Source organism: Anser anser (assembly GCF_964211835.1).
Source record: "Anser anser genome assembly, chromosome: 2".
Classification (NCBI taxonomy): domain Eukaryota; kingdom Metazoa; phylum Chordata; class Aves; order Anseriformes; family Anatidae; genus Anser; species Anser anser.
This window is the reverse complement of record NC_139721.1, coordinates 146,039,816-146,053,234: the sequence shown is the minus strand read 5'-3', so window position 1 is coordinate 146,053,234 and position 13,419 is coordinate 146,039,816. Positions and strand designations below refer to the sequence as shown.

Genomic DNA, 13,419 nt, shown 5'->3' with positions numbered 1-13,419 from the left:
TTGTCACCATCAAACACGTCACTCAAATTTCTGCTTGAAGACAACCCTGAGAAGCCCCACTGAGCACGGAATTAAAGCTGTCCAAAGACACGTGCAATGCTGTATTTTGAGGCCAGCAGAAACTAATCACACCAGTACAGCTCAGGGCTGCCCTTGTGCGAAGGGACCATCCCGCACACCGAGTGCTGGTCCTCGTGTCCTTCAGGCAGCTGTGCGCCCCTGGGTGCTTCCTACACATGTAAAGGGCTGGAAGAATCCTTGCCATGACTTGTTACACGAAGAATAACCCCACTAGGCAGACCCCTGCCCAACGCACAGTGATTTATGTAGAGGTGGGAGCACAGTGTGCCCTGGGAGGGTACAGAGCCCTTCCCCACGGCCCCCACACACCACAGCCACTTCCCCGGGAGGGGGGGGCTCGGGGCCGCCTCAGCCCCACACACCGCCCGTCACTCACCGCCCGGGAGGCGGGCCGAAGTCTTCCCCTCGGCCAATCAGCGCTCCGCTCCGCGCCGCCCTCCCTGCCCTTATCCAATCAGAGCGCGCGAGCCTCTCTCAGCCTGGCCTTGCGGGCGCGGGGACGAGCGGCTGTTGGGCTCTGCGCGCTCCCGCCGAGCCCGACCCCCGGGGGGCGGGGCCCGACCCGGCCCGGCGGCGGCGGCGGGGCTGGGGCTGAGGGGAGCGCGGCTCGGCTCGGCTCGGCTCGGCTCTGCGGGCACAGGGAGGGAGGGAGGCTGCGGCGTGCCCGCCGCCACCCGGCAGCCCGGCCGCAGGTAGGAGCCCGGAGCCTCCCCGGGGCCTGGGGGGGGGCCGTAGCACCGTGTGGGGGGAGATGTGGGGAGAGGGGAGGGGGCGCCGGTGTTGTCCCCCCGCTCCAAGATGGCCCCCGGGGGGGGGGACGGACCCCGGGTGCTGGGCTGTGCCGGGGGGCGCACCCCGACAGCGCCCCTCAGCCCCCGCGAGGTCTCCGGCACGGAATTTCCTCGCCTGTTTGTCACGCTTTATTTCTTCCGAGCCGGTTCTGGAGTTCTTATTTCGAGTTTGCTCGGCTCCAGGTCCCAGTTTTAATGAGATCTGCTCATAATGCGTTGTTAACCCCATCTTTCATATATATTCATTTAAAAATAGTAATTAACATTTTACTCTGATCCATTATCATCCTCCTTCAGGGATGTTTACTTCTTGGCAGTATTTACAGGAAGGTCTTACTTAATTTACAGCTTTGTTATGTGCTTAATGAGAACAAACAATACTTTCGGGGATGCGGGTGATTAAATCTCTAATCTCACGTAGGACCGGCATGCAGATTTCGCTAAATGTCACCGTTGGGTTGAGCAAGTCTTTTTGTGCTCCGAACAGAACGGTGATTACATGCAGGTTCTGAAAGCAACAGTTAATTTGGGTTTTAGGATTTAATCTCTTCGGGCTAGGGAATGAATGGAGGGGACCCACGGGTTTCTGCTGTGCCTGTCTATTCATCACCACGGAAAGAATAGAGCAGTAACCGAAATGGTGAAAAGTTGATTTAAATGAGCTCGGACTCAGAATAGCCTCAGACTTTAATGTGAACATCTTTCTACCTGCATGTGTACGCTGGAAAGGAGGCGGAGGAGGTCCCAGAGCCGCACGTTGCTGTCAAGTGGCAGGGAGCGCTCAGGAAGCGTTGCCGTGTGTTTGTGCTTGTTCTCCTCCTTAGGCATCCATTAGCAGTCCCCATTAGAGGCAGGACACCGTGAGATGGGCCTCGGACCTCAGCTAAAGTGGCTTTTTGTGTGTGTAGTGAACTGTCTTCTGTGTGCTAACATTCAACTTGGAATTAATTTTTATATTAGGCAGGTGTTGGAGCTGTCAGCTTGTAGCAGCACAGGATGAAAGTCAATACCAGATGCAGAGAAGGCAGGATAATGTGCTATTATATTAGATGCTTATTTGCAATTTTGTTCAAATTTTCAGGACTTCCCAGCTCATGATAGGAAACAGTCACAACTAAGCTTGCTGAGGGACAGCTTCCAGCCCTTTCCTGCGTGCCTGGTGGGAGTCCTGTGATTCTCACAAAGATGCTGTTGGAAACTGCTGGAACACCCATCTGTTCTTACGATGTTGCAGCGTTGCCTTTCACGGAAAACTGGAGCTTTGGTTGTGCTTTCCTGTACCGAATCTCTCCTTTTTCTGTGGCAAGCACCCGGGCATGCTGGAGCCTTTCATTTGTCTCTGGCATATGGAAGGGAGCAGAAGGCATCTAAGAAAAGTAGTTCAGTGGCATCTTTCCCCCATAAGTGGTTCTTCCGTATTAAGGATTACTGTAGAACTTGCTATGATAATAAGTAAAAGTAGAAAAAATCTGGTCTTGCTGCTAGCAAAGTGTCTGTTAGCTGTCTCCCAGTGTACCTCCTCCTGAAAGCTGTTGCAGTGAATTAAGCGAGTTTCACCATCTAGAGCCAGGTGAGTTACGTGTGGAAGTCCTGAAAGCTTCCTGCATAGTTGTGCTAATACAGCTTAATCCTAGCCCGTGGTGTATATATTCTTCCTGCCCCATCTTCGGGGAAGTTTTCTTCCTGGTTGCTACTGTGCATGGTTCATTAAGGAAAAGTTACAGTATATTCATTTGTCCTTCCCTAATTTTAATCTTAGAAATATATAACAATTAATTTATACCTGGTTTCAGTGGGTCGTGGGTATTTACCTCACAAGCAATATCTTACTTATGTAATATTTCTTTGACCTGTACTAGTACTGAAGTACAGAGGCAGGGAGCAAGCATTACTTAGTACATTTCAAATAACATTTGCAGTGCAGTGTCCTTAACATCCCTTGACAGCTCAGACCACTTGCCCTGTCCCATGTGGTTATGGCAGGTCTGAGAACAGCTCTGGCTCCACATTTTTGTATTTTCCGGGACCATTTTGAGGGTTACCATGAGGCCTTCAGGAAAGTTCTTTGACAAGTGAGTTTCCAAGGACAGTGATAAATGTTGCTTTGACATGCTTGTTCCTTCAGTTAGCAGTCTTGCATTTAGGGGAACACTGAAAATAGCTCGTCTGAAGATGCACAGAACTTTACTTTGATGTTTTTGAAAAATATCTATATTAATTATGCCTAGCTAGCAGGGAATATAACTTGAATTTGCCCCCCTCTCTGGAAGGATAACAAATTCCATGTGTTCTTGAGCAGTAGCATTAAGCAGACTAGTTTTGTGGACCCCAGGTTTTGTTCTGAAAATAGTTTAACAATCTGTATTATGAATCATGTTTTTAATGGACTTCACCTCCCAGTTGCTAGCTATGGAGAAAAGATGAGCAGCTAATGTAAAAGGATTTCAGTATCTTTAATCCCCTGGGATCGCATCTTGTTACTGTGGCCTATGTCTTATTTCCGTCACTTTTCAATTCAGCGCTGTGAGGGCTAATATGATCCTGCTATTGCTGTTCTTGAGTAACTTGAGTGAAATCACAAGTCAAGTTAAAATTCAGCCTTAATAAAAAATTTGGACAGTGCCCCCTTGAAGTATGTTATATCTTAAAGAAAGAAAAAGAGTATTTTAATAGAAGACAAAATTGTCAGCCAGGCAATTCTTTGCTAGTTTTAAAGAACAAAACCTTGAGCTTTCACAGATCTTTAACTGTGTGCAGTGTGGTCAGTGGTGCAATAATTCTATCACAAACCTGCAGTGAGAAGCTCCTGTAGTTAACTCATTGTTTATATCTGGAATGACATCAGTATTTAAAGGTAATCACTGAAAAAATCTATGAACTGTATCTACAAACGATACTGTAAAGCCACATAGATTTATACAATGGGAGGTGTGATCGTTGTCATATGCAGCGTGAGAAGGATATGGTGAAATACAAATGCTGAAAGAGCAGCCCTGTCTTGAGGATTTCTGCTGTTCTGACTGTTAAGCTCTTGCCATGCATGCAGAGGGGTTTGCCGTGGTTCTGTTCCCCAAGCACCCTCCGTGCTCTGTTACGCCGGTGCTGCTCCTGCAGCCCACTGCCCGGAGGGAACATCAGGCCTGGGAACCTCAGGTCTTCTGCGTCTGCACGAGGAGCAGGCAGCGCACGGTGCCAGGTGGAGCGTTGAAAAAGACACTTGCTAAATGTCAGCGTGCACGGCTAGTGATGGTTTTGAGGTTATTGCTGACTCTCCAAAGCAGAACGATTAGTTGTCACGAAGCAAAGAAACGAGCACCTTTACTGTAAGCATCAAGTCACGCGTGCTTGAAGGGTTTTTGAGTTTGGACTTGAAGAATAATAGGAGAAGGCTAACCTGTACTAGTTTGTAACCAGACTTGTGGTGTTCACGTGTAAAATGTGATTATGTACGCATGAAGTCTTGTGGATGTTTATAAGGTAGACGAAACTTACCTATGCGTATTTTGAAATAATTTTCTTTAATTACTCCTTTAAGATGAATTTGCCTAGGGTAGGCATGGATACAGAACAATTTGCAACTCATCATCCCCCCACCCTACACCCTAACTAAAAGCCTCTTCTCACTCTTCTTATTTTTGCAAGGCTTCGTAGAGAAATGATTGTTAGGAATACATGCTCTTAACATTTAGAATAAAAACATGAAGATACTTCATGTTTCCAACTCTAATGTCATAATACTAGTAGCCTTTCCTTTTTTCTTCAGGTTCCATAGGATCTACAGCCTGGAAAATGTGTATCTTAAGTCCATGTTGAAGTAGAGACGGCCTTACAGGTAGGATTATTTTATGAATACTCTTCTGCCAATAGTTTTCTGATACTGGATTAGAATGTCATTTGTTTTCTCTGGTCCTTAACAGTGTGTGGATTAGGATGAGAGACCAAGAATACTTTTATATTCTTCTTAGTATTAATAAATAAAGCCATGAAACACTGGTGTACCAATATGTGGGATAAGAGTTCTTAGTTCTAACGGTGTGCTGCTTTATTGTCTTATAAAGACAGCCTCTTTAAGTCAAGAATGATTACATTTTCTTATGGTGTTTCAGTGTATATGATGGAATAAGTTCTGAAAAAATAGGAAACCGTGTTGCTAATTCAGCCAACTGTTAATGATGACTAACTACAAAATAAATTATACTATAAATCATATAACATGTTCAAAAGTAGAGTAAAACTGCTTCAGAGCTACTAATTATTTCTTAGAGCTTGGAAATGTCTATATCCATTTATATAAAGAGCATTGAAAATCTTTATTGCACTCATAATGTATTGCTTGGTGGACTGAGCTTGCCTTTAGCAAATGAATGTGTTCCAAAAGGAACAATATTGTTTCGTATATGAAATCCAGAAGTGCCGTTTCATTGAGAGCGCGCCGTGAATGCTATCTAAAGAAATGGAACTGACGTTGTTAATTATAAATAAGAGCAGAGTATAAATATTTCACACACTACATGTGGCCAAATCAGAAGCTTCAACTGGCTGGTGGAGAGGTTTATTCTTATTTTTTTATTTTTTTAAGAAGTTGCTAGTTCAGCTGATAGAAAGCCTTGCTTTTTTATCACAGTTCTAAGTCTTGCAAAAGAGAACTGATCTAAAGCAACAGCCTGAAGTTTCTTCTCAGGGGCTTAACAAATTCAGTAATGAAGTTTTTCCGTGGTCTAGCAGATACAGTGATAGAGGTTTTCAGTGAAGTAGCTGTTGGCGAGCAGTTAATTATCGCATTGTAATCTGGGCCGTTTGGGAAGCTGTGAGCACAGTTAACTTCTGTGCTCTGATGGCGCTGTGAGCGAAGTGTGCGCGCAGGGGAAAGCTGAAGCTGCATCGTCCTGACACTAGCAGTGCTGGAGAAGTCACCAAAACCACCTTCTGAACGAGCAGCTTGCTCTCTTACTAACGTGCACAGAGGGTAAAGTCTATCAGGGACATGAAATCTGTGTTGTGTGCGTGTCGGATCTCAAGTCCTCGCTCCTCCCCTCGTGCCCTCGCTCCCCACTCGCCCTCCCACCAGCCCAAGGCGCGGCTGCTGCTGCTCCCACCGCGGGAACAGCAGCCCTTTGTGAGCTGCCTTGTCTGGGCACTCCCTGCCCTGCCCTCCCTGCTGCTCTCTTGCCATCTGTAGATCACGGAGGCTCTGAAAGGAGCCCTCTGCTGCACAGTATCCAAGGTTATCTGGTTCGATAGCTCCCGGTGGATGTGTAGGTAACCCGGAGCTTCGGGCAAGCCAACCTTGGTGATAGCAGGTCCTTTCTGATGGGGAAAGGAACATCCAGCCTGCATCACTGAGCTGTTGTAGGTTTCTTATCCAAGGATCCCAATCTGTTAAATAACATCAGAATTAGATGCTAGATTTTTTTCTTGTGCTAAAGAGACCCTACAAGTGCTACAGCCCAGTAGTCTTACGCTGCTCCAATAGAGTGGCAGTGTGTGACTCCTTGCTTTGAAAGCTTGTTATGTGTTTGAAATACGACACGAACTGTGTTATGGACCACCTTCCAGCTGCCGCCACCAGTCCGAGGGAGGGCATCAAAATGGCAAACAAGCCTCAGGGGCTAAAACTGTGAATGGCATGCTTCGAGTACAGGCCGAGGGGTGCGTTTGGCCGTCATCTGATGGCCCTGCGAGTCATGCGGCTGGGCGGCGAGACCTGCAGCAGGTCAGGCGAGGTGAGCATGCTGCTTCTCAGTTGAACTGTCTAGCTTCTAGAAATTGTGATGTTTCAAAAGGAGACCAAAAGCAGTGTGCAGCAGCCGAGTGGTCAGTCATCAGGCAAACCAATTTTTGGAAGGAGCTTAGGAAAGATGCGTGCTATCATCTGTGGAGCTGTGGCTACAACCAGCAAGTGCCAGGACTTCTCTCTGTTTGTGTCTGCTGCAAGACAGCTACTTCTGATCAGTGGTGTGCACCCAGACCGACAGAGAAAATGTGACCAGAAATAGCTGACTTCAGGACTGCAGCAGTGGAGGAAGATGTCTTCCTGGACAACTGGACCTGGAGACTTCTGCCCTAAGTGTGGCCAGGGAAGGGTCGGCAAGGCAGTTACTGGAGGGAGCAGCGGCCGAAGGAGCAGCCTGACAATGGGGAGAAGAGTTGAAAACTTCATTGTACCACCTGCAAACAGCTTTTGTTTCCTAGAAACTATGAAAAATGTTTTAAATGTTTTCTAACACTGTATTGTATTCAATGAGTTGTTTGGATTCCTGATTTCATGATAAATATGTGTTTATTACGTAATAAAGATCATTTAGATTCATTCTTATTAGGGCTTTTCACTGAACTTTCCCACCACGATAAATGCAGACCGTTAAGAACCTTCATTTCAACAGGGGAAAAAAAGATGGGAAGGGTGTTAAACCCATGCAGAAGCTTGTTGGAAAGGAGGAGTCTGTAGCTGGGGTAGCTGTGGAGGAAGAGTTCGAGTATTTTAGGTACAGAAAGACATTGTATCAGAGTTAACTAATTGGAAAAATACACAGGAACCATAATAACCAACGTCTAAGACAAAGACAGGTGGTCTCAGTCCAGGAACTCTACCAGTGGTTACCTTCTGTTCAGCAAATAAAAGGCAGTAATGGATTTATTTGTTACTGTTAAGAATTAAAACATCCTGTAGGAAGATAGTTTTTTGTTGAATACTCTTTTTACTGCTCTATGAATAGAGGCAGACAGCATCTGTAACATTATGCTTAATTCTGTAACTTGGTTGTGTAGGTGGCCGAGCGTAATCGATGATGACAGATGATTAAACGCCACTTCATTAATGTTGAATTTCCATTTTATTCCTCAGACTTTGAGCTTTATCACACTATATAATGAGTTCTGGCTAGTGGTTTTGGCTTCCTACGGGTGATGGCAATTAAATTTGAAAGAAAACAGGAGACATTCTGGGTGCTTTATGCGAGTAGTGAACTCACCATTTTGCATACCGCTGTCTTTCTTCAGGGAATTAAGTGCCCCACCTTAATTAATCGCTTATTCTAAATTCCCTAATGCTTTCATCTAGCTTGGACGTAGCATTAATATTTAAAATACATGTATCAGTTCAATAGGCACGTATATTACATATCAAAACACTGCAGCTTATTAAAATCAGCCTGCTGTCATCACAGCTAAAAGCCTTGGGGGTGACGTGGAGCCAGCAGGTGCACTGCATGTATTCACAGGATGGAAAATGGGGCCTGTGGTACTTCAGGAGAGAAAACCTCTTCATTTTATGAATGGAATATTTCTAGGCTCCTGAAAACATTGCATGCCCATTGATACAGTCTAACGGCAGGCTAAAGCTAAGGCGTTTAATGCCATACTCCAGGAATAGGAAAATGTTCATTTAAGTAATTGGACCTTGTGTGGCTGCTCAGTGTGTTTGTATTAAGTTTCTAGTATGTCAGAGCAGCTACATAAGAAATCTCAATTAGCACATTTGCCCACCCTGTGAAGATCAAAACAGTAAATGAAGTTGCTCCCAGTTGTCCAGAAAGCAAACGTTGTCTTCCAGTTTGGTGCTTCTGGCTAAATATTTGCCTGCTGGTTTGCAGCTTGTGCAGTTCCTCAGCATTGGGATGAGAGGAGGAGTGTGCTCAGTGTCTGCACCGGACATGGTGGGAGCTGCTGAGCCCTGTGCTGAGGGCTCGGCACGCTTCCCATGCTCCTGGCTCCCAGGCTGCAAGGCAGGTGACCTCTCTGGGGAGGTCCTAGAATCGTTAAGGTTGGAAAAGCCCTCCAAGATCATCTGGTCCAGCCATCACCCTACTACCAATGTCACCCACTAAAACAAATCCCGAAGCACCACGTCCAACCTTTGTGTCTACACGTCTCTGTCCCTTTCCTTGCAGCCAGCTGCTTCTGATCCCCTGGCTGGTCAAATGCAAATGCTGATTTCCCTTCTCTTCAGGTGGAATTGAGAGTGCAATAAGCAAAGGGCTAAACTTTCCTTTTGTGCCCTGTTAGCGCAGGCCTTGTGACCTACATGCTCTTCTATCTTACATGGATTTAAAGCATATGTTACCCTCTTTCTCACAGGGGTTGTTTCTCATTCTGCCTTAACAAATGTTAGTGCCTCACTCCTGTTGTTGGCTTGCATCTTCCAATGAAATGATCTCTTCCTCTTCATCTCTTCTGTTGCCGTCAGAGAGACAGATTTCTACGTAATTCTCAGAACACTTTTTAGAGACCTCGTAAAATGTAGTAACGGCTGTAATAGTAGACTACTAAATGTAGTAATACACTGCTCTGAATTAGTAAGTAATGGCTGCGCCTGGTCTTCTCCAGAGCTCATTCCTGAGTAGTATGCCGAGATGTTACCTCTGCACTGGAACGCAGGCTGAAGAGATGAGCCTTGGTATGGGCATAGGTGGCAGCTGGCAGCCTTGCTTCCCCAGCAGAGAAGTGAGAATGTGCCACAGCCAGCACGAAATCTTCACGTCTGGTTACTTTTTGCCAAATGTTACATTTTTTTTCCACATTGTTATCTTTGCTGGATAGAAACTGTAATAGAAAAAGTAATCTGAAATCTAGTGTTTGCATTGTTGCATTGTTGCAGAGACATTTAGAAGTAAGTGTCTTAAGTTAGAAGTTACACATACATGGGGAGCTACACATTTCCTCTTACTTGAAGTTAATTTTTTTCCATGAATGTTGGATGTTTTTATGCATATACTCCCTCTTGCATGCACATTTGCTATACATAAAAATTATTTTATAGCGTAAGTACTCAAGCACAAGACAGCCCTTACTGTAAGGAGCATGGATTTGTTTGTGTGTGTGCGCGTGCGTGTGTCTACAACTCCTACTTTTGACCTTGCAGTTGAGATAACTGTTGCAGCACTCCTCTCTCACTGATGAGTCTTTCCTGCCTCCTTGGGCAATGAAACATTTCCTAGGCCAAGGTGGGGGGAAATACGTTAGGTGCTTACCATTCTTTTGATAAAATCAGCACATTTCAGGAAAAAAATGCTGGAAGAGAATAGAGTATCCTTGGAAAAAGTAAAGCTCAAGGGAAAGCTAATATAATCTATTGGATCCTACATGAATCTTGTAACTAAAAGAGGGATGGTAAAGACTTTAAATAAAAAAAAAAAACACTTTTTGAGGAGTCAAGGGATGAGCTACTCTGGTCTCCAAGTAAGAAACTGGTTCCAGCCCTAGCGTTTGAATTCTGGTTATGAGTTAAAGTCACGGTACCACTGTGAAGGTCAGTGGTTCCTAGTCAGTGACCCGTTTCGTCAAGGGGCATAGTGTACTGCGTTTCCTTTTTTTTGGTTAGACAACGCCAAAGAGAACAGTATGAGCAGGCTGGCTTGGGCTTCTCCTTAGGAAGTTCCTGATGTGATGCTGAGACCTTGTCTCCATGTTGCTCAACCAGGCCGTGTTCCGGAAGGCAGATTTCTTTCGCTATTGCTTAACCCTCATCAGAGGGTCGCTGGTTTGACATTTTGGTGTCGGAGTCTTTAGCTTGTGACTTGGCATGCAATTGTACCAGCTGCCAGAATGACCTATGTAGGTCTGGGAGCTTGGTATTAAATATAAATGAAGAAGGGAAAAATAAACTTGCTATTAAAACTGCAAGTTTACGTGACTTTATCAGCCTGACACTTGGCGTAAACAACATGCTTGAGATCCAGAATTTGTGTACAGGAACCACCCCATTCAAGTTTCAAAGATGGTATTTCTGAAAGTATTGTTTCAAGATAACATACTTAAACACACACACACAAAACCAAGAAACCAAACTTGCCACTTTGGACACGGGTTTTTGCTGTCACTGCAGTGGCATAGCAAAATCCTTCAGGCTGCTGGAGCCTGGCCAGGGTTCAGCATAGGGTAGTAGGAAGGATGCCTGGTGGGGAATCCTGTCAATTTTCCATGGGTGAAGTCTGGAAGAAGCAGAAGAGGGTAAGATAGTGCTTTTCACATAAGTGTAATTCTAACTGCCCAAATGTTTTCCAAGTGCTAGAAGTTAGATTTGTATAGATGATTTTTCCTTTTATTTGCTTTGCAATGCTTACAGTGTTTCTGAAGAGTTCAATTTTTATGTTTTTAGTACAAACATGGGTAGGGACCCATGGGGTAAAGGCCTTTTGTGATCCAAAATGCTCTTTCTAACAATTCTAGTTTAACTTATGTTTGTGCAAAGGTGAATTACGCTTCAAGCAATTTGTGTGCTTATAGTTTTGTAATATTCAGAGGAATGAAAGCTGTGAATGTAGATTTCATCATACATTTTAGCTACTTTTGGGTCAGACTGTCAAATATGAATGTCAGCCTGCACGTATATGATATTGTAGTAATTCTGTAATTTGTTATCAAGTCCTATAGCAAAATAACCAAAACAGTTTCTGAACTACTTAGATCTAGAATTTATTGTTGTATCCCAGTGTATGCCTTTCTGTATGTGATAGGGAGCAATGCAGCTGAAGTCGGGAGCAGTAACCCTGCTTCTGGTACCAGAGGTCAGCTCCTGGACTAAGAGGAGCCTGTTACATAGGCTAAGGAGCACAGGTCCATTCGGTACTTTCAGAAGAAAACTGATCAAAGGCTGGAGGTGGAGCAGCATTAAGGATTTGTAAGTGGTCACTTGAGCTTTGCATCTGTTGCTGAGGTCCAATTTACTGAGATTAGTAGGGTAGGTCAAGTAAAATATGTCCTCTTACGCTTAGCAGAGCCAGTGGGAAGTCCTTGGTAGTATCTTCTTTCAGCATACTTTTTTTAAGCTTGTCTGAATTATACAGTCATATGTCTGGAATATACTATAAATCAGATCTGCAGGCACTTACAGTGAATGTAAGTGTGTGCTATTCTGACGACAAGTCTAAAAAAGTGTTGGTATTCTAGTATAACCAGATGTACTGAAATAGTAGAGGAAAATGTGGTGGTGTGATACAAACTAAGAATGGATTGTAGCGTTCTTCTGCAGCTACCTTGCTCTGTGCTTCACCAGGAGAATAAAGCTGAAAAAATACAGTTTTATTTTATGTCAACTTTACTGCTCAGACGCGAGTTTTATTCTTGTTCTGCTAAACTTTTCTGTGTTTGACCACAACGGTTTTGCAAGGGGGTGGGGAGAGGGGAAATCAACTGCAAAAAGGAAGCTGGTGTGTTAATGAAGGAAGGTCTCCTGATGAGAATGTAAGAGCTGTCATACTTTCTTCAGAAATGACCAGGAGAGGATGTTTAGAAGTAAAGAACAATAATGGCTATAGAGCAGCCTGGGTTTTGGTGTAGCAGCCTGCCTGCTGACAAAGACTGTTGTCAAAACTTTGGGCTCTGACAGGCTGTGTCTGCTCCGTTCTGCTCAGCAGCCACTGAAGGACTCGTTCTAAAGATGTCTTAAGTGCTTACCTGAATAGTTGGGCTATGGCTATTATAACTTAATCTAGATATTGTATAGAAAAAATATTTCCTATAGTTTGCTCTTTTGGCTGCTGCCAGATAATTTCCTTGAGTATCTCGAGCTCGTGTTTTATAAGAAATAGCAAATAGTTTTGTTTCAGTTTGCTTTACGTGGACGATTCCTGATGAGCACTCGTGCTATGCCCTCAGTTGTTGCATTTCGGTATTGGCACGTAGAAGGGGAACAGTAGATGCGTGATGTGCTCAGTGACTTGGTGCATGAACAGGTGGAGCCAATCAGCCAAAAGTATTGTGCTGTTTGTCTTCAATTTCAGGTACATTGCAATAATAAACAAGGATACCAGATCCTCCTCCCACTCCCCACCCCTGGCCTGGACCCAGTAGGAAGAAATGGTGTCCTAGCCTGAAAGACTCGTAGGTGGAGGCAAATATTCTGTATTAGACCAGCTTGCGTACTTTGTTATGTATATCTTAGATGTCAAGCAAGTGGAAAGGTTGGTGAGCCTGAAAGACCATCTGCTCTTCAACCTGTAATGCTTGGTCTGAAGGGATATGGGGTTTCTGTGAGCAGATCTGGTCTTACCAGGGAGGTCCTACACCACGGCGGTTGCGGCAGTTTTCTTGTTAGTGATGTGTGCAGAAATGGCTGTGTGAAGCCTTCAGTAGCAAAGCAGGTGCCAGCTGGTTCTGAATCATCCTGCCCGAGCTGAATGGTAAGTGACTGCAGCGAGCGGAGGGACTGCTGGGTGTGCTGGCCGTAACGCCGTTCTGGGGCAGCCGACCCGCTGCGTGTGTGCAGGATGCCGGGCGTGCAGGTGCCGGGGCTGCTAGCTGAGTGGAGACCAGCTAGGCTGAGCGCTTCCCGATCTGGGAACAGGAGGTGTGCTGGGTGCATCTCGTGTTTGCACCGGGAGCAAATAAATTTCTGCTACGAAATTACGGGAAGCGTGGTTGTGAGTCTAAGACATTTGTGAAAAGATCCTCTGTGAAGTTTATTCTTGGCGAAGTTTGTCCTGCTATGACATTGATATGTTTTTGCTTTCTCTGGTCTAATTACTGTTTGGTACTGCCTGACAGATGGTTGTATCTTCGAGCTGTATCGGAGCGATGCTGTTTGGTTGACAGTTATTGTTCTCTTAGG

At 45.0% G+C, this 13,419-nt stretch overlaps 1 protein-coding gene across 8 annotated transcripts in view; it reads left to right on the top strand.

The window, feature by feature from the left end:
* Nucleotides 1–556: 556 nt before the first annotated feature.
* The window catches only part of MPP7 (MAGUK p55 scaffold protein 7), a 152,464-nt gene continuing 139,601 nt past the window's right edge, over nucleotides 557–13,419 (top strand). For 4 of the 8 annotated variants that reach the window (XM_083823657.1, XM_083823656.1, XM_083823665.1 and 1 more), the window contains exons 1-2: nucleotides 558–773; nucleotides 4,636–4,704. The gene's annotated coding sequence lies outside the window, so the exon portion shown is untranslated. Of the gene's footprint in view, nucleotides 774–2,906; nucleotides 2,945–4,635; nucleotides 4,705–11,975; nucleotides 12,992–13,419 lie in introns of those variants that run through there. The other 4 variants (XM_083823664.1, XM_083823663.1, XM_083823659.1 and 1 more) reach the window with 4 other exon arrangements.